The following is a 26,475-nucleotide window of genomic DNA, read 5'->3' as shown; positions in this document are numbered from 1 at the left end:
AAACTGTGATTTCTGGGCAGCAGTTTATTACTTCTAACAAGCTGCTCAGAGAACGTAATCCACACCATTGCTAAAATAAACACATTTTCATACAGTTTGAGCTCAGGCCAGCATTTTTCTTTCCGTGTCCTTTGTTTCACAGCTGATTATTTGAATTCTGTTTCTCCGGTGAGGGCTCCCAGGCAACTGATCCAATCCACTTGCTCGCTGCCATCCGTAGAAAAAGGCTCCTCTCCAGGGCCTGGTCCCTTCCTGCCTCCCCTCCCAGGACCAGCTCTGTGCTTCCTCACACCCTGTTATGAGCCAGGCTGGTTCATTACAGCAGCAAGATGCTCTCCATTTTCCCAAATTATTTTTCCTGCCATTTTAGCGAACTGAAGTGACTCATGGAAGGCTCTGGCAACCCTGCTGTTACGGCACAGTTGCAGACCCACAGAGTGGGAAGAGGCAGAGCAAAACTTTTCAGAACAGTGTCCTGGCTCGCAGCACCTCCTCAGACTGTCCTCTGACTTGCACATCATCACATGGACAACAAGACATTCAGAGGCCTTCAACTATTATACAAGCTACAAGATGATTTATTGCACTGAAAATATAATCAGGCTTTGCTTAAACAGATTTAAGTGCATCTGAAAAAAAATAGTTCTTGCAAAACTAACAGAAAGACAAGGATACTTCAATTAGAAAAGCAGGATAAAGTAAGTTTTGCATGTTTTACTCAAGTTAAAAGAAAAAAATACAACATAGCAAGCGTTGCAAAAGTGACCACTGATTTAAAAAGCATTAATAGAGAAAAGATACAAGTATTTCTGAAAAAGAAAAAACTGAAATAACTTTGAAAGCAAAGGAGAAATCCTAAAAACATCATCTGCATCAAAGCAAATGCATTACAGAAGTCAGTATGCTTCTTTTCCTAAAACCTGAAAGAATCTGGTGGGAGGTAGTAAAGTCAACACATGGTGATGTGCGTTTCCACAAGCCAGCGACCATTTGCTCTAGGTGCCTAGTTCTAGGCTTTCTGATCATTAATGATCATGATTTCTATCTGCAGACAGAGCGGCCTTGCTCTGGATGCCTGCCTGCCACGGATGTGCCGCTTCCCTTGGGAAGAGGGAAGCAAGCGTGCATCAAGCGCACTGCTCCTGCAGCCAAACTGCGCCGAGTACAGAGCGAGCAGAGAGCTCGAGCTGCAGCAGCCTGAAATTGCAGCTCGCTCTGACCAAGCTCATCGCCTACCTGCGGTCCCCTCAGCAGCGAAAGAGCTCATTTCAGCATCGTTATACAGTATCAAATTAGACGAGAGATTTTCAGCCTTCCTAGCCTTACCAGCTGCCTACCAAAAGCCCTTTACATTGGACAGCCACCAGACAGACACCATGTCTCTCAAAGTGCCACAGAGGGCCCTTTGAAGAGGCCACAAACAGCTCTCCAGGAGGGCCCTCGAGACACAGCTCGGGTCTGCAGCTGGCATCCCACACGACCTGCAGTGACCACTTCCAGAGCTCACTTCCTCCCACAGAAACATTCCCGTTATGGAACCATGCCCGTGCGCACAGCCCAGGTGTACTGCTGGATACGTAATCATCTCAGCAAGGAAACTGCATATGAGCAACCCACAACCCAAAGGCCGAGCACCCTTCTCTGGAGGCAGGTGCTCTGGCCTGAGATTTTCCTGTTTTTTTTGCTGGGGTACAAGATCTAACCAGGCTACAAAGGCCACCTGCTACAGCAACTACCACGTCAGAGGGTGTGTTTCTCATCTAGTGCTGCCTGCAGCAAGCCAGTTCTTCCAGCAGCAGCATCATTCCTAGGAAACTGCCTTCCTGCTGCAGGACTGCCACAAAGTTCAAATCCTGGCCATGCTCAGAAAAAAAGTACATTTGCTAAGAGCTACTGGCACGAGCGAGGTGGCCTGGGCTGCGGATCACTGCAGAAGGGTAGTGAAATGGAAATGCAGGTGAGACTGACGTGTTTTTTCCCCCCTCAGTAACCTCTTACAAGGTTACAGTGGAATTAAAGTAAACTCTGATAGGGTTACAAATGAATTAGAGAGTGATGTAACTGCCATTCACTTATTCCTTTACAGAAAAAAAAAAATTAACATATATCTTTGCAAATCAAGAGAGAAAGAAGGAGGGAAAGCGAAGCTGAAGCAGACTTATTCACTTCCCCTCTGAAGAAGCATGAGCAACTAAAATAAGAGGAAGACTAAGGTTGTACCCCATTCCACACAGATACGTCGACGCAAAGCACAGTAGATACCTCATAACAGTACCAATAAATAAAGTGAATTACTCAGCAAGTCTCTCACCGACTTACCTCCTGGGGCAGTCAAGAAAGCTCCATTTAACTTTCTGAATGATTCCTTCCTAAATCAGGAGAGATATTAAATTGCTCACTATAAACTCCCAGTTTAATTCTTCACAGTTAAAACTACTTGAGGCAAAAATTACACTCTCATCAGGAATTCCTCATTAGGAATTAAAAGAATCTCTGAACTCACAGGAGCATGGACTAGAATGACATATGGCCTTCATTTAAGCTATTGTGACATGACCACATCACCCGGTGAAGTCTGAAATAAATCCGGGCCAAAAATTCCATATCTACCCCCGGAATTAGAAACACAGGCCAAGCACCTCTTACCGTGCTGAAGACGACCTTGAAGACCCAGCTGCTTTTTGCCTGGCAATAAACAATCAAATCCAACTACTCCAGTCCCGAAAGAGCAAAAACTAAAGCACATCCTCCAAAAGCCACAGGAACTGCATTGATTAATATCAAAAAAGGGACAAAAATGTATTTTTGAATCTTATGCTAAGCTTTATTTTTTGTTCATTTTATTCTGGATATTTAGGTATTTCCATACACATTTAAGCAACAAAACAGCATCTATTCAAATTCAGAAGCAAAACAACTAAGTTATTTGGAACACCAGACTTCTGGACTTCAGAGATACTCTCGCATCCAGGAATACGTAAGATTTTGAAAACATCTATTATGCCCCAAATTGCTAATTAATATGCATCCTTGAAACTTATTCGTCGCTCACCGACATGCAGTTTTATCTCGGCCTTATCCTAGTGATATTGGAACATCTGTTAGCCTCATTGTTACCTTTCTTTCTTTAATCCTCTTTCCAGGGAACATGAAAATTAGAGAACCAGTAAGGAGATACAATTGGCCTTATTATTTTAATCCCTAAAAATTATATAAACCACTATGCTTTACAGTCCAGAAGAGCTCAGACTTTCTTGTAAGAGATTCTACCAAGTAACATTTCAGTTTGGGATTTTGATCTCTACAGCCACACATTTCAGCTTTCTGAAGCAAGGAATATTTTTATATAATAAGCTATCATCAACTTGGACTTCCCACTTACTAGTTCACCCAAGTTATTAATATCAAAGACCTTAACAGAATTTATCCATTCCTCCCACATAAGGGATTGCTTAATATTTCTCTCAGGACAGCATTACCCAGTGCTTTCTGATCAGGGCTTTGTTTCTTCTGTTTCTGTCCTATCACCAAATCTTTGAATTTCCATCTTTCAACTCAGTTTTAGATCCTTCTTCCTTGAGTTCTGTCTCAAAAAAATACTCAGTATTCCTTAGCATCTCAAAATTACCTTTTAATAAATCCTGTTTACCCAGATAATAAATCCACAGCCTTACTATTTTAAGATCCGGAACAAAAGTGTCTTTAATAAAATCTTCCTTGCACTTAATCCAGATTCTGATCTACTTTACCACTGGTCACATTGTCTTCATTCTCCCAACCTTTTCTATTCCTTGGAAAAAATTCACAATTCCCTATTCAAGCTCCTCCCTGCCCCCCTCCAAACTTCATTTTCTAGAAAGAGGCATCCTGCAACTGTGGCTCCATTTTATGTGAGGGGAAATACGACTTAGACTCTCCTCCACTCCCAACTTCTTCATACACAGAGCAAGAAGAAAGGTTTATTGAAGCTCTATTCCTTGACCACTACACAAATGCAGTTTTTTGGGAATGCAGTTTTCCTGAAAAAAAATAAAATAAAATGATACAAAGCTTTGAAGCGACCAAAATATTCAAAGGCTCATGAACAATCTCCAGAAAGTTGCCAGCAAGTTGCAATACCAAAGGGGAGTCCTTTGGACACCTCAGTGGCCACAAACTGGTTGCATCTTGCCAGACAGCACCTAGATCCTAATACCATGAGATTTCATCAGGCTCTGGTGCAGCCAGTGCTGCTCCTTTGACAAAGGATCTTTTTATGCTTTGGGTAGGAAACAAAATTATTAGGAGTTGAAATGCATGTTTATTTTGCAACATATCCTAATTATCTAAGACTAGCAAGAAAATACAACTCTGATCAGTAGACAAAGAGGACTATAAATTGAAAAGAAGATTAAAAATCTGGTAGGAGAGGGGAAAAAAAAGGCAGCTATGGGAGGATAAGGAGGGGAAGGGGCAGAAGAGAGATAAAAAAAAAAAAAAAAAAAAAAAAGGAAAAATAAAAGGTTTAGATGTCTGAGCAGGACTGGGTTTTTTTTTTTCCTGAATTAAAAGGTAAAACACCACACTTCATACATTTGATGCATTTGTCTGCTAAAACACTCTGAGAAATGACACTTACTTCGTGGGCAGAAATCAAAACAAACAGAAGGGTAGGCCAATTTATTCTAAAATTGCCAAGAAGAAACTTAACAGCCAGCTACCTGTTGGAGTCGTAGCAGAAAATGGAGCGCTCAGCTGACTAGCTTACTAAGTGACTCACAGATATTAAAATTACAGCATTTTCCAGTTGCTCTGCACTGGATTCTCTAAAACGCCAGCTATTCCCAGGCAGGTAAGCTGCCATCTTATTTGCTGCGATCATCAGTCCATATTTAAATAAACTCTGAACAGAATAACCTCCAGGATCGAGACTGTATACGTGAAATTTAATTTTTCCCGCAGAACCATTAGGAAGAGGCAGACGTTTTGGCCGCAATGACTTTTTCCAGACAATTGATTCTTGAAGTTATTTATTCCCCGCCATTCCCCTCAAGGCCCTCTCGTCACAGCAACTGTCTGTGTCACAGGAAGATTGGACGCAGCTCCCATGAAAGCCAAGCAAAACCACACCCGGAAGAGCTATATAGGTCACTGCCAAGCAAGGTGATCCCTACATCACGCCAGCAAGGACTTGGTGTTGCTTCCCATACACCCATAAGCCTTCCAAAGAGAATGTCATGACAGCAAACTAATATGGAGGCTTACTTGATAATTAATACTCTTTTACCATATTTTAACTTTTATGTTAGGATGGGTCATTGACTATTATCAATAGTTTTTAAAGAAGAACGCATCTAGGGGAGGAGGGAAAAAAAGAAAAAGCACCAAAATGATCAGGATGCTTCGAAACAGCTAATGAGCAGTATTAATGAAATTAGAGAACCTGACAGCACAAAGATCATCAGTTTTGACTCGGCTTCTTCTAGGTGCATGTTTACATCTTTGAGAAGTCACAGTGTTGGAAGCTAAGACCTAATCAGCTTTTGTGTGCTTAAGAATATACTTAAGAGCTTTGTTGTCATATTAAGGCATTTGGAATGTGTCCTTTAGGTCACAGGCTTCTTTAGTTTTTCTGTCTTCCAACTTCTTCCAAGTAAGAATTTTGATGCATATTTGCTATGATGCAGCATTTCCAGAGCCACTGATCTCTGGTGAAATAAGAGCCACTAAAAGTTAAAGTTAGATTCTACAGATGGAAAGAAATCAAGAGGAAGAGCTCTTTTATCAGGTTTCAATACCTTATCAGAATGCTAATAAAAGTGTAAAGGTACTTGGAGTGAAGTTTTCATTTGCTTTTGCAATGTTGACAAAAATAGAGGAAATACGTGATATTTTCCCTAGAAAGTCCAATATAGTTTGTATTTGTGTAAACAAGCTATTTACAGACATAAAAGCAATGTGAAGTGACAGAAGTTAGCATCTGCCAGAGTGACAAAGGTAAACAGATGCAGTAAATTAATACATTAACTTTTCTGCAGGTGAAATTAGGTCTAAAATCCTACTTTTATATAAAAGACCTATTTGTAAAAAAAGACAGTTATTTACTGAAACTTGCAGAGTTTTCTCATGCAGACAGACAGCATAAAAGTAACATAAAAGTGTCATCCATGTTACCTACAGGCATCAGTTAAGTGGCTCATAAGTCCAAGCAGTTGGCAATTTGTTCACAGCAGCCAAAACTTAAAGGGTTTGGAAGTCAGGATTTTAACCACTGGGAGGGGGAGGGAGGAATCTGTGGAGCAGTTGTCCATATCCTGGCTAGCCTGACAATTTCACTTGAACACTGATAATGCCAGTTCGCAAGGCCAAATACCATCCAGCAGACTCCAAAAGTTTTCCATCTGAAACGTACTTGTTTATTCCTATCCTTTTTATTTACCTTTTCCTTCCTCCTCCTATCTAAACAACCTTTATGTATCATGCCATGTTCTAAAAGTATAAAAACAAACAAACAAACATCAATCAACTACCCAGACACTATAGGATGCCACAAACATAGCAAGTCATATAGAGTCTCAATAAACCATTTAAACAGCTCTCTGAAAAGCTGCAAGATTTTTATTCCTCAAGCATTTCACCTTTACAGAAGCTCACACTGGGGTTTTTGTTTGTTTGTTTTAAAGCCATGTTGTATTCTTATACAGCAATTTCTCCTCAAGTAAAGGGCCTAGGCCACTTCCTGCTCGAGGAGCTTGAGTTTGCAGCCGCACGCTCTGCAAAGACTGCTCAGCTTGGCAAGAGGCTCCCTGCAGAAGGGCACAACATGCCCAGCCAAACTGCAGCGCAACTTACACTACCTCCAGACCCAGCAGCAGGCTTTTTCTTCAAAATACTTAAGGGTTTTTTTTGGTGGTGGTGCTGGTGGTTTTTCCTACTTTGTTATCATATGTACTTGCAAATTGTTTCTTTTGCATGTTCTAAAATTCTAATATCATTTGAACATAACAAGAGGAATATTTGGGACCTGTCTCAAAAAATGTTGGAACAATAAACAGCAAAAAACTCTCCTGAAAATGCTACAATATTGTTAGCTGATCTGTCTCCATATAACAAGAGGTTCCCCACAGTGCTCTTTTGCACTAGCCCTTCACATTTCCACATTAACCAAATTTAAAGGAAAATTATGACATCTCCAATCTTCTAACACTGTACAGATATTTCTGATTTCAATAAAGAATATTCCATTATATCTCATTTTGACTAATATTTTTGCATTACCATTCCCTGATGATATTTTCCTAAAGGAACTGCACTATTATCAAAACTTTGCTTAATTACTAAAGAGAAAAAACAATTATTTTAGATTTGAAAATGAAGCATTTTTTCACCTTTAAAATAATCTAAATGTGATTTACAAGTAATAACAGAAACATCATTATATTGTTACATATTTGGTAAGATATTTGGTCAGATATTATTATCTGATTAGAAAATCATTAATGCAGTTAAATTCGCAACCACAGGCATTTATTGCTCTTAAAGAGTGTGCTATAGAGATTTCAAAATGATCTTTATATATTTCTTAAAAAAAAAAGAAAAAAGAAAGAAAGAAAGAAAGAAAAAGCTTAAAGAGATTTAAACTAATCAGTTCAAGTTAATAGAAAGGCAGGACAGACCTTGTGCTAGCCTGTGGCATTTCCCAGTGCGGTAGTAAGAGAAAATTTGTTTTGTAAAACTATGTTTCGAACGTCAAAGGATGTTTCATACAAAAAAAAATTACTTTTTCCAAGTAGCTGTGGTTTTATCTTGCAGAAGTTAAACAACATACTATCAAAAGAATCTGTGAAACATTGAGTACATTTATAACACCAAGCAAGAGAAAACGAATAACGTTCCCACTTTTAGTGGCTAGAGACAGAAAATGTTAAGAATGTAATTGTTCTAATCACCTGTTACAAACCCCAGAAACAAATGGTTATCTTCCCTCGTGCTACATTTTATTTTAAAAAGCATTACTAGAATTTTTCCACTATTTTTCCACTAAAAATGCAGAGTGTTTAGAAGAAGCTTTCTCAAACTGTCTCCTCACTGCTAAGTTTGTCAGCAACCCTGTTGTCTAGAACGTGTTTTATGTAAAGCAATGTGATTTTTTTAATGAAAAAAAAGGTGCTAGAAACTTTCAGGATAGAAAGTAGAAAGCTCAGAAGTTCCCCTCTTTGCAGTGCCTCGCGATGCAGAGGAGACTTCTGCAAACGTGCCCCAAGCATCCAGCCACATTTAGCTTTCAGCCTTTTTATTATCATTGTCAATGAATGGGCCCCAGTCAAATTAAAGCTGCCATTTTAGGTTAAAGACTAGAGAGCCTCTGTTGTGCAACAGCGAGACAAAAACACTCCAAGCGACAGATGTAGCATTCTCATTGGAAAATGAGGGATTTCAACTTTCATTAAAAGAAAAAAAAAAGAAAAAGACCAATCATGCTTTTTAATATGAATTATATATTGATACTCACACATTACCGCAAACTAACGGGATTTATAATTGGGATAAATCAGCTACCCATGCTGCTAAGGTCATAGTCATTAAGATTTTTTTGCCGTCGTTAGAATGGACGATCTGTGAGGAAATGAACAGAAACATTTTTTGTTCAACTTGCTTGTACCTCTGTGCTAGTCCTGCATATGACGAGGAAAAGGGGGCGAGGGGGGGAGGAGAGGGAAGGACGAGCACGTTCTCCCGAAAGCCATCTTCTAGGATAAACACAGCTCAAATGTGCTTGGATGAAAGTAAAATCGAGACACGCATCTACACAGAAACAAACTTATTGCACCGAGACTGCTCTGATATTCCCCCAACCACAAACGCACGAAAAACTAAGTGACTGGAAGAGCTTCTCACGAGTGAGAAATTGCCCTTTTATACAGTTGGAAGGCACGTCCAGCACCTTCCCAAACGAAAACAAAGGCGGAAAGTGGCGAAGAGCGGGCAGAGTTGCACGGCGCATCCAGCGGCCGCTCCGCAGTCCCGAGGGGGCTCCCCGGGCACCGCTACTTCGCTTTTGTCCATTGTCTGTTTAAAAAAAATCTACTTTAAGCCCGGGAGCGAGCGGGGTGCGGGAGCGCGCGGAGGGAACCGGGTCGCTTCCAGCCTGCGGCCCCGAACCCTGCGCCCTGACCCCAACCACCCCTACCCCGCCTCCCACCCTCCTCCAAAAAAAAAAAAAAAAAAAAAAAAGGGGGGGGGGGGAGAAGGGGCAGGGGGGTGAGCGGTGCCGGAGCGCGTCCCCTTATGTAACGCTCCCGGGATAGAGGAGCGCCGGGTAATGATGGCTGCTCGTCGCCTGCAGCTCCTTCTCCGGGAGCCTCACCAGCAAGCCTGCCCCCTCCCCCCGCCGCACCGCACTCACTCGCACTCACTCACCCGCGCTCGCACCCGCACTCACACTCACGCGCACCCGCTGCCCGCTCCGCACTTCCCGCACGCAGCGGCGCCGCCGCCCCGGCCCGCCCGATCCCGCCGCGCTTCCCCGCGCACAAACAACCCCCCCGCGCCCGCTTCCCCAGCGGCTCCGTGACCGCTTGGCCTCAAAGCACCTTTTTCCGCTCGCGCCGCCCGGCCCGGCACGGCCCTCCGAGGGCGCCGCGACCCCGCGCGCCCGCCCCGCCGCCGCCGCGGGCCCCTATTATGCGGGCGCGGGCAGCGCGGAGCGGCCGCCGCCGGCTCGCGCGGGCGGGCGGGCGGGCGGAGGCGGCGTCCTCGCCTCCCTGCCCCCGCTCCTCTTTCTTCCGCGGCCGCCGGAGCCCCCCGCCCCCCGCCGCGCCGCGTGCTCCCCGCGCCCGCCCTTCCCGCCGGGGCTGCCGGCCGGGCCGGGCCGCGAGCGCGGCCACCGCGGCGGCCCCATGTGCGGCGCGGCGCGGCGCGGCGGGCGGGGCCGGGCCCGGCGTGCGCGCCGGGGAAGCGCCCTCACTTTGTTAGCGCTCCCGGTGCCGGAGCCCGCGGCGCGCTCGGCGCGGGGGGCGCTCCCGCCGCCGCGCAGTTTCGCCCAACTTTTTTTTTTTTTTTTTTTTTTTCCCTCTTCCCCCCCCCCGCGGATTTTCTGCGGCCCGCCAAACTTGCGGCGAGCTGCGGGGGGGGGGCAGTGCGCCGCTCCGCCGCGGCGAGGCCGGAGCGCAACAAAAAGCCCCTCGCCCGGTGTGTGCGTGGGGCGGGGGGAAGTGCCCCGCGGCGCCCCCCGCCTGGCCCGGGGCCGCCCCGCAGCGCGACCCGCCGCGGGGGCTCCGCGCCCGGCGCCCTCCTCCTTCCGCCCCCCCCCCCCCCGCCGCCCTGCTCCGGCGGAGCCGCGCGGTCACTCACCGGGCCGGTGCGGGCGCCGTTGGGGAGCGCTGGGGGCCGGTGTCCCCCTCTCGCTCCCTCGCCGAGGGGCCGGGGAGGAGGAGGGGACACGGCGCGGAGTTGGTGCCGCTGCCCGGAGGGGCGAGGCGAGGCGGGCGCGGGTCCCGCTCCCTCCCTCGCACGCTCGGAGTTGCTCGCTCGTTCGCTCGCACCGGGGCTGGGCTAAGAGGGGAGGGAGGGGGGGGAAGATCCCTGACCGGGGCGGGCGCAGGAGGGGTGGAAGGGAGGGGAGGGAAAGGAAGGGTCAGCGCGGCTCTCGGCTACTTTCGGGCTCTCCGCCGGCTGCCGGCTCCGCGTCGCTCCTTTGTGTAATTTCACTCGATTCAAGTTTAATCCGATAGTTCCCGAGCGCGTCCGCGGGAGCCGAGCCGAGCGAGACACCAGCAGCCGGGCGGGCGGGCGGCAGCGGCGGCTGCTACCGCCCCCTCCCTCCGCCCTCCTCCCGCGGCCACAAGGCGCGCCCCCGACACCGCCCCCTCCCCGGGGGCGAGCGCGGCCACGCCCCGCCCCCCGCGCGCGTCACCGCATAATTTATGCAACGACAAAAACCGTCCGGCCGCGCGCGCGGGGGGAGGGGAGGGGCGGCCGGGCCGGGCCAGGCCGGCGCAGGGGTCACTAACCCTCCCTCCCTCCCTCCCGCCTGCCGGTGGCGGCGGCGCGGGGCGCGCGGGCGGGAGCGGCTCCTGCCCGTGCGAATCATCCCCGGTCACCGGGCGGCGGCGGCGCCGTGAGCGCGGGGTCAGCGCCGGACCGGCCACACAGGGCGAGCCGGTGGCGCGGGCGGGTCCCGCCCCGCCCCATCCCGGCGCGTCCCGTCCCGGCGCGTCGCGTCCCGCCGCGGGAAACTGGCGGGGGGTGGCGGAGGGGGGGGCGTTCCCGTTCGTCAAACGTCCCAGCGGCGCGGCGAAACGGCCGGGGCGGGGGGGCGGCGCGCGAGGGCAGCGCGGCGGCGGCGACACGGGCCGGGTCGCGGCGGCCCGCGCTGCGGCGTGAACTTTGTCCCGAGCGGATCGGGCTTTCAAAACACGGCGGCCGTTAAACGGCCGGTCTTCGAAAGCGCCTTGTATTCCGCGCAGACTCTCTCTTTTTAATTATTATTTCTATTATTGTTATTATTATTGACGCGTTTGCATTATTTTGATGCTACAGAAAGGGCAGTGGAGGCCAAATTCATATTTTGTAAGTTACAAATCCCGAAGTCCTGATGCAAACCGAAGCAAACTTATTGCCTAAGTAAATTACACAAATCCCACTAAAAAAAAAAAAAAAAAAAAAAAAAAAAGCCTTCTTAACAGTCTTTCCTGGATTGCTCTGGAAACTAAATAAGCATCTTAAAAGTATAAAGAGATTAGCACGCAACCCCAGCGGAAAGATGCTCAGCATTACGGGAATTTTAAGCAATTTATCTGGCTAGGTAACTTTTTAGCACGGCCGTCCGTGTCAGGTTGGCGAGGGGAAACAGGGACGCGTGCCGGTGCTGTGTGAGGGGGAGGCAGGACCTCCCGCGTGCCCCTTGTCACGAATAAGCCAAGCTGCTGCGCGAACGTCCTCTCGGTCAGGGCTCGGGGTATTTGTTCCGCTGCTCCCGGTGCCTGGGTTGCTGCCGCAGCCTTAAGGCACTGAAAGTATTTTAAGGCTTCTGGGGAAAGCCTGCAAATCAGACAGGTCCATGCCGTGGTTCTCCAAGACCAATTCGGTCTCAGTCTTACTCAGAGTTTTGAGGAGGCAGCTTTATAGGAGAGGGGGCACGAGGGCGTCTCGTGTAGCAGGTCCCGTGGTCACCCGTAGACGTGACCAGCAGCCGCAGGAGGTGACGCTCTCCCGCGCTCTCAGCTGAAAAGGTGTTGAAAACTTGACGGCACGTGGTGGTGCCGGATAATACGCTCCCTGTTCTGCGTAGTGGTCGACCAAAAAGCTAAAAATAGCAGTGGAAACAGTGTTTAGAAGCTCTCGGTGCATGTGCCCTGAGCGCACCTCTACCAAAGTTGCTGGGCTTACCATCATTCTATTTTTAAAATATATTTCTCTGAGTTGTAAAGAAGCTACATAGACACATCCTCCCGACTCACTGAAGGCAATCAAATCAGTTTCAGTTTTCTCTTGCAGTGTGTTGACAAACCAGGGAGAGAGTAAACAGCCTAGAAAGAGCTGCTTACCCAAAATGCTGCTTTTCTGCTCGCACCATTTAACTGCAGCCCTAATCTGGCAGCCGAGCACCTCAGCAAAGCATGAGTCAGTGGGGAAGTCCCCTTGCTTTCAAAGATTTAACTTCTCCAAGATTTAGGGGCAAGAGAAACTCACTCTGCGACCAACTGTCGGCAGCCTCACTGCTCCCCCTAGAAACTGTTTCAGTTTCTCGTTTAGCAGAAATCAGAGATTGCAAAGCTTCCGACCATAAAAAATGCTTCAAGAATAGTGCTGTGATATGGCAAGACAAGCTAAGAAACGGAGCATTTCTTTAAATTGAAGTCTTTTACCATCTCACCAACAACGGGCCATGCCAAGGGACTCGGAAAAATGTTACATCTCCAGAAGACCCACAACTTTGGTGCCTTTAGTGTGTGCCCTTTTTCTGGAGGCACAGACCCTCAGCTCCCACAAATTACCTCCTCAGGCTGTGGCCTATCAAATCAGCTGGCTTACCCCACAGGTAATAGAATTTTGAAGGGAATCCCCCAACATTTTCTGACATTAGTAGAAACAGAATCTGTAAGCATCTCTTTCGCAAAACTAGCAGAATTATGGCAGTTCTCCAACTCCTCATCCAAGGTAGGAAATAGGGAGTTAGGAAAAGTATTGCACACATTTCAACACTCAGAGGTAGGACATAGTCCTTACGTGACATGCATTAACACACACGCGTGCTCTGCGGCAGGACAGGAGCAAAGGGAACACATAACTGAATAGCTGCTACGGAGCAAAAAAAGTTAAAAACCTGAACTTGTGCTCAAGTTAAAGTGGTGAAGTCGTAACTGCCTGTGTTCTCAACAAGCACTTTGAAGCTTGGTAGGAGGAAAATGAAGCAGCGACATGGAAGTCTTCATGATTAGCCTTATTGGTAACAGCTTATTAAAATATCCTAGAGATGACGGGGTGGAAATTCACTTGTAATCACCCAGCCCTTTGTATGCTGTTGGGAGCAAGTAATCCATCTGATGCAGGGAGCCATTTGGCTAGCAGATTAGGAAGAATTTGCATTAATGGCAGAGAATTTCAACAGCAGCTGCAGAGCAAGGGTATGTGTACCAACAAAACCCAGGCGAATTGCTACACTTTACCTAAGTAGGTAAACTTTCAAGGTGGGGATAGTTTGTACAAAGCTGAGCAAGTCGCTGTGTATGACAGGTATAATTACTCAGAGATAAGTTAATGTACTTCATAAGAAATCAGGCACAGAGATAAGTGACTAGCATTTAAAACATCACTATTACAAAATGCAAATGATTTACTATCACATTAAAACAGAAAGGAAGGTTATTCAGCAGACTCTGAGGAACCAGCATCTGCTTTAACAGGCAGGTAGAGGGGAAGGTGGTATCACAGTGCAGACATGGTGCTGCGGGCGCAAGGACGTCTTGCAGCCTCGCTGCACAGAGCCCCCAGCGCATCAGGCACGGTTAGACCTGAAGGCCATCAGGCCCCCAGTAACATTAGCCTCATTCTTGACAACACACTCCAGGCATTTTGCTTGTTTGCAGACAAAGGCTGTGCAGGATGAGCCAGGGCAACGCTGCTTATAAAAGGCTCTGTGGGTTCTTCTGCTTCCTCACATCCTAAGCCACATCCAAGCTGCTCGTCAGTCGCAGCAGAAAGTACCTGTGCTGGCTCTATACCCGCCCCTGGCAGCTTCTTCCAAAAGGTTGCTTTGCTTTGGTGAAAGAACATGGAGGGAAATTCTGACAGATATTCCCCAAACCGCAGGAAAAACTCATCTCACAGCCTCTCTTTTACCTTTCTTTCCACATGTTCAAGGAGGGATATGAAATCTTTGACTCTTGATTCAGCAGACTTGTGCTTTGCCGTGCTTGGTATTCAGGATTCATTCCACAGCCTCAAATAATTCCAGGCATTATATTTTGTCCCATGATTGGTGGGAAGTGACTCCTAAATTGCATGACCCAAAAACACGCTCACATGTTTTTTTCATCTCTGAATATTACTTCAGTCAAAAGGAGAAGGGGCAAAAAAGAAAGACAATGGTTTCTTTTTCCTTCATAAGTGAAACTTTTACTCAAATTTATCAAAAATGAGGCAGCAGTGAAATCACGCAAGACTGAGAAAGTGAAGCAGCCAAAAGACAGATGATGGTGATGATGATGTGCCACATGCTAAAGACAAACAATATTCCCTTTTCTGGAAGAAAGCGTTCAGCTTGCAGCATGTCGAAATGCTGAGAACACACAGGCAGTGTCAGGAAGCAAGAGACCTAGGGCTAACAGCGTTTGCAACTTCAGCTGAAAAGTTAAAAGCATTAGAAATAACATGTGCTACAAGGAGCCACCCTGTGGCACCAGCAAGCTAAGGGAACATGAGGGAACAGAGGGCAAGGCAGGGGAGGGTCTTCTTTCTTTTCTTTTTTTTTTTTTTTTAAAAAAAAAGAAAAGAAAGCTGAAGCCATCAGGAGTGACAAAACCTGGACCTGGCCCAAGCAGCAGCCCTGTCTCTGGCAGGGAGCTCCTTGAGTGAGTGAACCAGGAGAGCATGGGGCAGCTGCTCAGGCGGGCTGTGTCCCCGCGCCACTCACCCACCAGGCCTCGTGTGGCCCAAACGGTCTCCTCTTTGGAGGGACTGATGTTTCCCACTCATCCTGCGCCAGGGAGGGGAGCCGGCGCAGCACTGCCCTGGCGATCCGCTCTGCTTCGTGCCAGCCCTCAGAGGAAGGGCAGCAAAACAAAATGCTCCTCTCTCTCAAGGCTAACTAGAGAACTTAACTAAAGATTTTCAAGGGGAGCCTGCAGAAGTGCCCTCTGAAGTGGCACTCTAAGATTCTTCCTCTGGTTGCACCAATACATGGGGAACCTGTCTGCCCTCCCCGCCAAGTCTCTCAGAAATAATCCAAATTGGACCATTTACCAATCATGATCTGTACGACTGGAAGGCAACACTAACTGAAGTGCCAGCACTACAGAGGTGATGAACAATTTGCTCTCCTCTTAACCTGCTTCACCACTAATTTTTCCAGAATAAGAAGTGAGATCACTTAGACTTTTGTAATCTAAATTCCTATAAAACAAATCAGTGCCTGTCTGCTCGACTCATTTCTCTGGTTCTGATAGGTGCTGGAGACAAGACACAAGGTTAGTCAGACCAGCTCTTTAGTCAGGAATGACAGCGAGTTCTTGTAAGCCTGGGACAACAGTAGGAAATAGAGCTACACCGCAACCCACTGAGCCCATGAGGACCTCTTGGGCTGTGATAGGAACCAACTGTTCCACGGGCGGTTTTGCTTTGACCTGGCAGAGGCAGCAACGAAGGGTTCCCATTTCCACCTCTGCTCAGGAGAACTTGCCTCTTCTCATATGGAGAGGCACAGCTATCGCAGCGCCGGCCATTTCTGACCTTTGTCCTTATCAGACGGGACACGTCCTATCTAGGAGCGGAGTCACGCACAGGACAAGAGCATCAGCTGACGTGGGAGCAGGGCTGGGCGACGCGGGCTGCCCCACACATCACTTCCTCCTGAGCCTGAGGAGGGCTCCACCCTGCCGCAGGGCCGCCCGTAGAAGTGGATGTGACGAGCGGAGAGATCGCGTCTCCCGCCTGTGAGCAGGACTTTCCGCAGCACCCGCGTTGCACTGGGACTTCCTTCCTCCGCCCGCGGGAGGAGGGAGCCGCGGGGAAGGTGCCCAGGAGGAGGGAAGCGCCGCTCAAGTCACCCGGTTCACCTGCTGAGGAAGCGGGGGTCCCACACACGCGATTTCGGCCAGTGTTCCTCCGAGAGAGGTCTCCCAGACACGCTCCTGGGCAACTTGTTCCTTCTGCGGCCTAGAGAACAGGAGCTATGTGTCACTGTTATTTTCTGCTTCAGAATACTCAAGAACTACATGGAAGACATTCAAAAATACCTAAACCTGAACGTGTTATTTTAAAATCGGAGTGTGGTGGGAGAGGAGAAAGGAGAGATTTAAAACATACAGGCAAATACACAATAATAGTATTCTTGAAAAAAATAATCATAACATAGGTAACAAAAATAACAAGTTTAAGTGGGAAATTAAAATTGTGTCTTAAAACTGCTACACAAAAAAAGTGCAGTAAGGAACATCTCATATGTGTTAAGATTTATAATTCTTCCATGTATTTTTTTTTGTAGAGACTTTTTAAAATTGCCAGTCGGAAACAACCACCATGCCTATTCACTCATACACCTAGATGTGATTTCCCTGCAACCCCTCCCCTCTTCCGCCCCGGAGGAGGATCAGCTAATGAGATGATAGTTTCCTCATTAAGCTCAGGTCGGCTCCCCTCTCCTTGGTGAACTTGCAGAGACGTGGGGCTGGGAGGGATCTGCAGAGACCATCTGGTGGCAGCGGCTGCACAAAGACAGGATAACGCGGTCCCGGACAATCCCCAGCAGATGTTTGTAACCTGTTCTCAGAAACCCTTCACGAGGCAGATACCCTCGCTTCCCTAGGAGCTGGTTCGGCTGTTTTGCCCTAACAATGACTAGAAAGTTGTTCTTGTATCTTCGCCCTCCCTCTCCAATATCTAGCCTAAATCATCCCCTCCACACACCCTCCTAATATCCAACCTAACCCACCCTTCCCCTGTACACTGCTGATTTATCTCATCTTCCCCCAGCATTCAGAAACAGTTCATCAACCCCCTTCTAACCTTTTGTACATGGGAAACTGTTTCAAATCCCCTCTAAACCTTCTTTTCCAGGCTCAACATTTTTTGTTCACCATTTCCTTTTATATTTTACGTCTTTTATCTTTGCTGCTCTGCCCTGTACTCTTTCCAATGTTTTCTTTTTTTCATCTCCGAACACAAAACCAAACACAGCGCTCCAGCTGAGGCCTCACTAGCACTTAGTGGAGACATCTTTGCCCCTTACTCTGTGACTTACATATGCCACCTATTGATAAGTCCTAAGAGAGCATTGCATTTCGCCAGAGCACTGCACTGCCCATTGCCATTTTGTCAGCAAGCCTCTCTGCACCCCATATTACCTTCTAGTTTGTTATTCCCTCTCCAAATCTGATTTCTCCTTCCTAGGAAAAGAAATTGGTGATTGCTGTAATTGAATTTCACTCTTTCGTTTATTAAGCTCACGTTGATTTCCGAACTGATCATCTGTGGTGGGCACCATCCTGCCAGCTGGGTGCAACTGAGACGTTTCATGAACGTTCCGGGCATTGCACCATGAATCCAGACGATCAATCCCTGGTGCTTCTTGCCCAGCGTTTGCCCCTGCAGCGCCTCAGTGCCTCACGGTGGAGCGACTGGCCGTGTCTCCTCCGTGCTCTGCCTCGCGAGGAGGGTGTGCGGAAACGCCGCTCTCGGAGGACGCTGCAGCTTACGACCACTGCACGTCTGCCCAGGAGACCAAGCGAGTAGTTCCTTGAACTAATTCAGACCCATCTCTGAGAAAACTGCTTTAGAGATAGTAACATTTAAAGTTTATTGCAGAGTCCTACTGTGACAGAGCAGCAAAGTTGTCACCTGGGGTCTGCATTTCATTGGCACAGAGAAGGGCCAGACTTCTGAATATGAACTGATCCCCTATGGAAACAGCGCATGTGGAGGAAAAGGTGACACACACAATAGTCTGCACTAATTCCTGTGGGTACTGGGATACTCCAACAGCCTGGAACACGTTAACTTAGCATGCAAGGACTTAAGCTTACTGCTCTGATCTTCACGGCTTCTCAGAGGCCAGGCAACGCGTGACCCTCACGCAGCACTTCAAGGCAAGGTGGCACTGACAGGGGAGAGTCTTATAGCCCAAGTATTTTAAACAGTGTACCTACCATTCACTGCACTTTACAAATACTGAATGCAAGAAAAACATTCTCTGAACACACCACCTCACGGATAAAAACACCCCACACACCATGGCACAAGAGAGAAGCGAGGTCTGATCCCATGGGATGCTGAGCACTCGCCGTTTGGGCTGGCGCTGCTTGGAAGCAGAGCGGCTCAATACCAGCAAGTGCCAGTTATGAATAAACAGATCATATAGATAATAAATAAATATTACTATATAAATAAATAGATCTAGAGACACAGGTCAGTGTTCGAACACTGCCTCCAAACACCTCATTTTGTACTCCTCCATTCTGCGTCTTTTCTGTTTGTGTCCTTCATAAATGTCTAGAATTTGCCTTATCCATAAAGAGAAAAGCCTTGGCTCTGCAGCATGAAGGGAACTGCTCTGGAAATCTGCCACAAACCCACCTTTCTCATGCACAGGTTTGTTTATGCTTTGTAACTTTTGTATCTCCTGTAACTGAACAGAAAATAAGATGTAAAGCAGTGGTTGGAAGACAGAGATTGCAGATACTGCATTAGCAGCAATATTCGTTATTTTATCTTTAATGGGGTGAGTTACCAATGTGACTTTTGAGTCTAAATGTTGCACATGCAGTCACCTTTTTATTTAATAAATGATCTATCACCTTGCATTCTGCAGGAAAATAAGAAAACTTGACAATGGAGATAAAAAGCAAAAAAAAAAAGCTTAAAAAAGATGACAACTTATTCCTTGTCCTTATTCACACCAAATTCCTAGAAAACAAGTTTAATTTTGCTTGAGGATTGCTGGTTTTCTTTAAAGATACCCTTTAATTTCTTGGTTGTATTTGGTCTTGCACGGGTGCAGTGACTTGGCATGCCAAACACTTACCTGCTAAGGAAACAGCATGAAGAAAGGCAGATAACACTTGGTCTGTGAAAGCAACTTTGTCGCTGTGTTCGTTGCTGAGTTTTCAAGATGAGCAGTTTTCAGGAGCCGCGAAGGAATTGGAGAGGTGCGGAGGGAGGAGCAGGAAAAGGCCCCTTTCCACTGGGAGCTGCTTCCTCCAGGCCTCCGTGCCACCTACCAGGCCGCCCCTGTGCGTTGCCCCACGGGAGCCCTGCGGACAAAGGCGCAAACACACAGCGGAGTCTCCGGGGAGGGAAAAGGTAAATCAGGTGAGCCTGCGGAGAAGGGAGGACAGGGACATGCGTCCAGTTCCACAAGCCGGAAAGACACCTTTCCACCACAAGTGAGATAGAGGGCTCGCAACCTGCAGATTCCCAAATACAGGAAACAGCCGCGGTTACTGCAATAAGAGGGAGCAGTGTGCCCAGGCTTTGGATTTTGTCAGGTAGAAAATGTAATTATGCCATAAGTTCTCTAGTGCCAGAGATGGCACCGTGTCTAACGTTATACTCTCCCCGGTCCTTTTTCATAATCACGCCCAGGCCTAACAGCATCGTAGCAGCTAGCATCAAAGCCAGGAAAAACTTAAACTTTCATCCCTGGAAAGAGTCTGTCGAAAAATACTCTGCAAGAGTCAAAGGCAGTGTCCTGAAAAAAGCTTACATGAAACACATAGTTTTCAAATCCTCATTGTCCTCTTCTCGAGTCCAAAAACCATGAGCTTCCAACAGCTCAGACTTCTGTAAGAATTAGAAATCAGTCCAAACCAGAAGTTTTTCTACATGTTTTTCATCTCTTTTAAAATGGAAATGCTTTCAAGTTTCAGCTTTTAGCAGAAGTGAGATTATTGCTTCACCGTGATCAGATAGAAGCAAAGGAAAACAAATAAACGAACCTGGGGCCTGATGCTATTTGCTCCACACAGAGCCCTTTACTCAGCGCTGCTCGGCAGTCACACACATGGAAGTTTTTGCAAGATCATGGCCTTGTTTTAGTATAACACAATCAAGATAATTTTTACAAGGTCAGAAAGTTGGAATAAGAGGAAACAAAACCCAGGCCAGTTGTGTCTGGAACCAATTAGGCTTATGTGCTTTTCAGATGCTGCTTTTCGTCCTACTAAACACTGTTCCAATGTAGACATACTATTAGCGTGCACCTAAAAATATGTATTAGATACAAGATATTTCTCTATTTACTTCAGCCCACCTAAAACAGGGGTATTGGGTGGCTAAAAAGGGAGAAGGCAGTTAGTTCATCTGCAAAAGTTTTTATGGTTTCAGTTTGAGTTTTCAGTTTATTTATCTGTCCCCTAAATGACAAACTGCTTCGAATGGCCAAAGGTGCACGCACACAGTTTGCTCTACCTGTCCAAGAAGAAAACTATAACTGAAGATGTCCAGGCAAATACGCACTAATGCCTGCTTTCAAGTCTTCAGCACCTCAAAAAAAAAAAAAAAAAAAAAAAAAGAAATTATTTCATTTTCGTACAGTGAAACATCAATGTCTAAGTGTCGTTTTTCGTACAGGATCCACTGCAAAAGACTTTAATGAAAAGCTGAACTCTAAGGGGAATTTCCATTTTCTCCACATTGTGGGTTTTTTTTTTTTTCTCTAGATAAGCCCAGTCTGGCTTGTTCTAAAGTTAAAATCAACGTTGGCACAGAAGTCACATGAGAGGACATGCACTCCAGGAAGATTTCTGGTGCATTCACATGTTCTTCTTACTAAAAAGTCTATATTTACTTAAAAAAAAAAAAAGAAGAAGAAGAAGAAAAGGAAAAAAAGAGTTAACTTCCATACCTCTGAAGAATCAAAATATCTAACTTTGCTGCTGCTTCTCTCCGTCTCATTTTGCCCCACACAAAAGCACAGTGAAAGAGGGCCTTGTTCTCCCCGCAGCAACTTCCGAACGTGACAAGCTGAAGTTATTTTCAACTCACCCTCACAAACCGCGAGGCGCAGAGAGCGAGGCCGGCCCCGCCGCGCACACGCTGCACCCGCAGCCCCGGGGGGCGGAGGAGGCGGCCGCGGGGGCAGCCCCGGCGGCGGCGGGCGCCCAGCACCGCGCTGAGGAGGGCGGTGTGAAGCCGGGGAAGGCGCTCACACGTCTCCGCGGAGCGGGTGAGGCGGGGAGCCCGGCCGCGGCGAGGGGAGCCCGGCGGCGGCGAGGGGAAGCGCGGCCGCGGCTCCCATAACGGCCACCGGGGCGGGGGGGAGGCGGTTCGCGCCGCGGGGCGCCGGTAAAGGTGGCCGGGCGGGGGAAACGGGACACGCAGGGACGGGGACAGAGCGAGCGCCGCGCTCCCCAAGGAGCTTCTTCCCATTTTTACAATTGTTAGTTTTCGTAGTTCCTTGTTCTTATTTTTACAATTAGTTTCGTTTCGTTTCGTTCTACCGCAGCCGGGGCAGCGGCGGCGTCGCGCCCCTCCCCCGCGGGGTCGCCGTTGCCGTGGCGACGGCAGCGCCTTGCGGGCCGCCGGGAAGCCCGCGCAGCCCCGGCCCGTTCGGGGACCCCGCGCAGCCCCGTCCCCTCCCGGCCGCCTTCCCGCGGGGACCCCGCGCAGCCCCGGCCCCTCCCGGCCGCCCTCCCGCGGGGACCCCGCGCAGCCCCGCCCCCCTCCCACGCGGGATCCCGCCCCCCGCGGCGCCGCGCTCCGCCCGTGACGTCACCGTGACCGGGCTTTCCTTTCGCTGGCGGCGCTTTCCCGGGCGCGCTCATTGGGCGCGGCCGCCGGCCAATGGGAAGCGCCGCCCCGCCCCGCCCCTCGGCAGGTCCCGCGCGGGGGGCGGGGAGGAGCGCGCGGCGCGGCCCGTAAATGCGCGAAGAGCGGCGCAGCAGGATTGAGCGCACCGGTAGCCGGGGTTGTGCCCGCCCTGCGCAGGGTGATCGAGGCCTTCACAGAGGCCCCTGGGACAGAGCAGGCCCCAGCATCCACCCCCCTGTCCAGGGGTAGCGAATAAGGGTCTCTCAAAAGAACAGGGGGGTGCAAAGGTGCTGCTGTTTTTCTTGAAACCTTCCTCTTAGCCAGGCACCCATCCCAAAAATCCATGGGGGAGAGAAAAGGAAAGGGGGGGAAAGAAAGTAACAAGGGAGAAAAGGCAGGTTCAGAAGGCACAGAGAAACCCGAGAAATAACATAGAGGGTTTTAAAAGATTGAAAGAAAATAGGTTCAGTCCGAGGTAGGAAGGCAGATGAAAGGTCAAAATATTAATTTGTGGTGCACAGCAATTAATCCTGCCGGCCAGCATGGTGACATAACTGCATAAACTGCATTTTCCCCAGCGTTAGAAGTGTCCATCGCTGCACGGCTGCAGGGCTTTACCCAGGACATGCACTTTACTCCTCTGCCAGCTTTCTGATCCCATCTTTCCTCCTCAGGTCCCGCTTCCAGGGGCCTCCAAAGGCAGGAGGTGCCTCAGCACCAGCCAGAGCCCTCACCCTGCAGCTCCGCTACTTTCCGCATTTAAAAGGACCGTGGGCAAAGGGGGCAGGAGCCCCACGCGAGGGGGCAGCGCTCCCTGCGCGGGGTGCGGTGTTCAGAGCGAAGGCCTCTCTCTGCCTCGCATCATCCTGAGGGGAAAGGGCCAGCACCTCCATGGGGCCTCGGCTTCCTGAACGCACCTGGCAGGGAACTGCCCAGGGAGTCACGTAACGCCAGGCGCGTTCCTGCTCCCGAGAGCGTTTCACAGACCGGGATCAGAACACTGGCCGTTTCCTAACCCTTGTTACAAATGCCCCACTCTTTTGAGCGACCCTCCACAGACCTTCTTGGCTCCCAGCATTGTCAAGAAAAGTCTAGAAAAAGTAATTTCTATCTAAGAAGTTGTTCTGTGTTTCTCTTAAGTGAGGAAGGCCCAATGCCATCCTGTTAATTTACATAAACTATACTGTAGTCCTGCACGTCACCGTGATTCAGTCCAATGCACGTTTAAATCTGTGACTCTTTAAACTAGTTATTTGAAAATCATTACTGCTTCATGGGGAAAAACACACAGAACTGTATGTCGATGCATTGGTTCATTTACATTCATGTGATCATGGACAATTTTTCAAGAGCTGCAATTTAGGACAGGAGGTCAGATAGTCTGGTACATCATGCTTCTATCTATCATCTAAGTAAACTTTCAACTTGTTTTTCACTGCACCTTATTTCACCTCCAGGTCACGGAGAACTATCCGAGGGAGCTGCTGAATCACATGCTTGAATATCAGATATGTGTTCCCTTTTATTTGCCAATATATATATTTTTTTTTCAGAAATGCTCATCACCATTATAGGGCAACTCACAGTATTGCCGGTTAAAATAAATAAAAATTCTGTGTTTGGTTACAACGAGAGCGCTATACCTGATAACAGAGAGCAGCGATTTCCTTTCATCAAGGGCTCCCTTATCACCAGTCTCCTCTTCAGACTGAGGAAAAGCAACCGCCGAGTGCCCTGGGGCTGCCTTTTCCATGTGGGCTGCCTGCAACGAGACTGCTCCCGTAACAGGCACTTTCCTCAAGGCAGTCCTATTGCAGGAACATTTTTTTCTTCTTCTTTTTCCCCAGCTGCTAAGCAAAGAATAAACTCGTAGCTTAGCCCCTCCTTTATTGGAAGGGGAATAGGGTAATATACTGTAATTGGTTTTCCATGTTTGCCAAGAGTCTGTTTCCTCTTATCATACACAATATTTAACATGGCCCTTGTAATAGTTCCAAAAATAATAAAATCTGTCCCAAGAATAAAAATGATAGATCCACAACATGCTGCTTTTTTGTCATGGTCTTGGTTTTGTAACATTCTGTTAGTAGTTTTTATTGCCTAATGTTGTGGTTTCTTTCATACGCAGCAGACCCAGTAAAGACATTTCAGCAGCTACTTACACAGCAGCAGCCTGGATTATTTACAAATGGAAATTTCAGTACCATAGTAAAATAAATCACCGCTATGTACTGTTAAAAGTTACGTTGTACTAACAGAGCGGAAAGAAACCAGCAGACCCCAGCGGGTAGAAACTTTAGGAAGAGTGTGCAGCACAATGTCACCAGAAAAATTGAAAAAAAAAAGGAAAAAAAGAAAAAAAAAAGTTGTCTGAGGCTTGTGGGTCTTTCTCTCTTACCTCTTTCCATTCAGTAGTGGAAGAGGAATAGAAAGATGGTATCTGCACATGCAAAACAGTGCACAGGTAATATGGAAACGGAGCCCCTATGGTTTTGATCATGAACCAGCGTAAGTTCAACTCCTCCTTCCCCACATCCTACTCTCTCCTGGGTAAATTCCCCCAAACGTAGGTCCAATTGACATGGAGCAGGAAAGGTGGAGAAGAGCACTTTACTGATGGGATTCCACTCTGAGCGAGAGAACACCAGATAGACCACAGAAAAGGCAGGAAATACATGAGGAAGACTTGATTTAGGAGAAAAACCTATTAAGAAAAGAAAACCTATGAAGAAAAGCTGCAAGGCAATCAGCAGTGACAAAACTATCGTTTCAGGCTTCAGCATCTGCAAAAATAATACGTATAAAAACTTTGTGAAAAGCACAGATGCTCTAATTCAAAATAAATAAGCAAACTCAGTTGAATTCAGTTTAACTGTAACCTAGAGCTGGATAAGAGTTTTTATTTCTTCCCATGAATGGATTTGCTGCTCCAACACTCAAACTCATAGGACAGAAACCATTTTCCCAACTTAAAGATATGCCATTTAGCCTACAACTAATCTGTGCCCTTCAGAAAACCCCCAGATATATAAATAGTATGGTTGAGGGCTCCTCAACTCGTCAACAAAACAATGAACTAAGTATCCTAAGAAGTCTAATGTAATAGGGAAAGTCTCTGGAGCAAGGAGCGGAGCGCTGCCTACTAGGGAATTGAAAATGTCTCATTATTTTAACTTATCTGTAAATGTTTTGGCAGTCATTTACCTTAAGTCAGTTCCAAGTTTGATTTTGCACAAGAATAAATCAGAATGACTGAAGCCAACAAAAACATACAGGTATAAGACCTAGGGAACTTTAATCTTTCCTAAGTGACTGCCAAAATTCCTGGAGCTTCTCATTTTAAGTAGAAATAAGAGACACAAGTCTTAAGTCATGCTTAGAGGATCTGTCACTGCACATTTCTTCTTTCGCAAGTTAACTGCGGTTTATGCCATAGATAGCCAGGATAGCAGGAAACTGCACCTCAATGCAACTTCTCAGTATTGACAGTAGTTTTGCATTACATGAGCAGTGGTACCAGTTGCTGCAGACCAAGGACTATTTTAACTCTTTGCTTACAAAAATGTCACCAGAAGCAACTGGAATGCAGCATGGAAACTGCTTAAGTTATCAGTTATTTGTACACAGGTCAAACTGAAATCAGTATCAGAAAAGCCCTGCAAAGCACATACTGTACAATTAAACCCTGCTGCTGGGTTCTGTGCAGTATAATATTTAAACTCTAATAGCACATGACAGGATCGGTGGCTTCTCCGAACCCACAAACACGCAGGTATTTCTATCCGATCAGGTTTGCACAAGGCTGGTGACAGAAGCAAGGCAGAACGTGAGGGCAGTCCCGCTTTGTGGGAGCTCCTCCGAAAGCACCAGCTCCCCCCACAACGTGCAGCACGAGACCGGTGCGGAAGCCACAACCTGCTCGCAGGAGTGAAACCAGCGTGGACACAAGTGTCACTGCATCCTCCTCCGCGCTGGTCCTGCGCCTCCCGTTGTGCCCCTGCTCTCAGAATGCGACCCAGGGGCTTTGGGCCAGGGGCTCCAGCTCATAAACCACCACTTGGAGCAGCGGGCACTATTCTTTTTCTTAGAATTTGGGTATAAATTTCTCCCTTCTGTTTACCTAACAGTGGCAATTTTCATAAGCAGGAGAAATGTACTCACGTTTCCAAGGCTGCCGAGGCTGCTGCAGAAGAGCAGACTCCACGTCCTCTCATCTTGTCTCCAGTGACTGAGCTCTGCTCTGTCACCAGGTCCAAAAATCCTCACACGCCGATTCAAGCAGGGAAGCAAAACTCACTTTGCTGGTCTCTCCTTCACGTGGGCACCTCAAGGCTACAAGGCAGTTCAGCCTCAACATAATGCAATTTATTTCCAGGGTTTTACTGTCATGCAACACATTGAACTTCAACGGAAGTAATAAAAGTGGTTGTGTTTTATAAAAGAAAACGTTACATAAGAAGCAGTTAACAGTTGAAAGAATGTAAACGGTGCCCCCTCGAAAGCTTAAACGGTGAAATAGTTACACCGCGT

At 47.6% G+C, this 26,475-nt stretch overlaps 1 protein-coding gene across 1 annotated transcript in view; it reads right to left on the bottom strand.

Annotated features, from left to right (window-relative positions):
- Positions 1-10,500, bottom strand: part of CHD7 (chromodomain helicase DNA binding protein 7) — a 122,267-nt gene extending 111,767 nt beyond the window's left edge. The window contains exon 1 of the mRNA XM_088540132.1: positions 10,333-10,500. The gene's annotated coding sequence lies outside the window, so the exon portion shown is untranslated. The remainder of the gene's footprint in view (positions 1-10,332) is intronic.
- Between the last annotated feature and the right edge of the window lie 15,975 nt (positions 10,501-26,475).

This window comes from Tinamus guttatus, unplaced genomic scaffold (genome assembly GCF_059628265.1).
Source record: "Tinamus guttatus ecotype Peru unplaced genomic scaffold, ASM5962826v1 Tinamus_guttatus_pri_ptg000056l, whole genome shotgun sequence".
Lineage (NCBI taxonomy): Eukaryota > Metazoa > Chordata > Aves > Tinamiformes > Tinamidae > Tinamus > Tinamus guttatus.
This window is presented reverse-complemented; position numbering and strand designations above follow the sequence as displayed.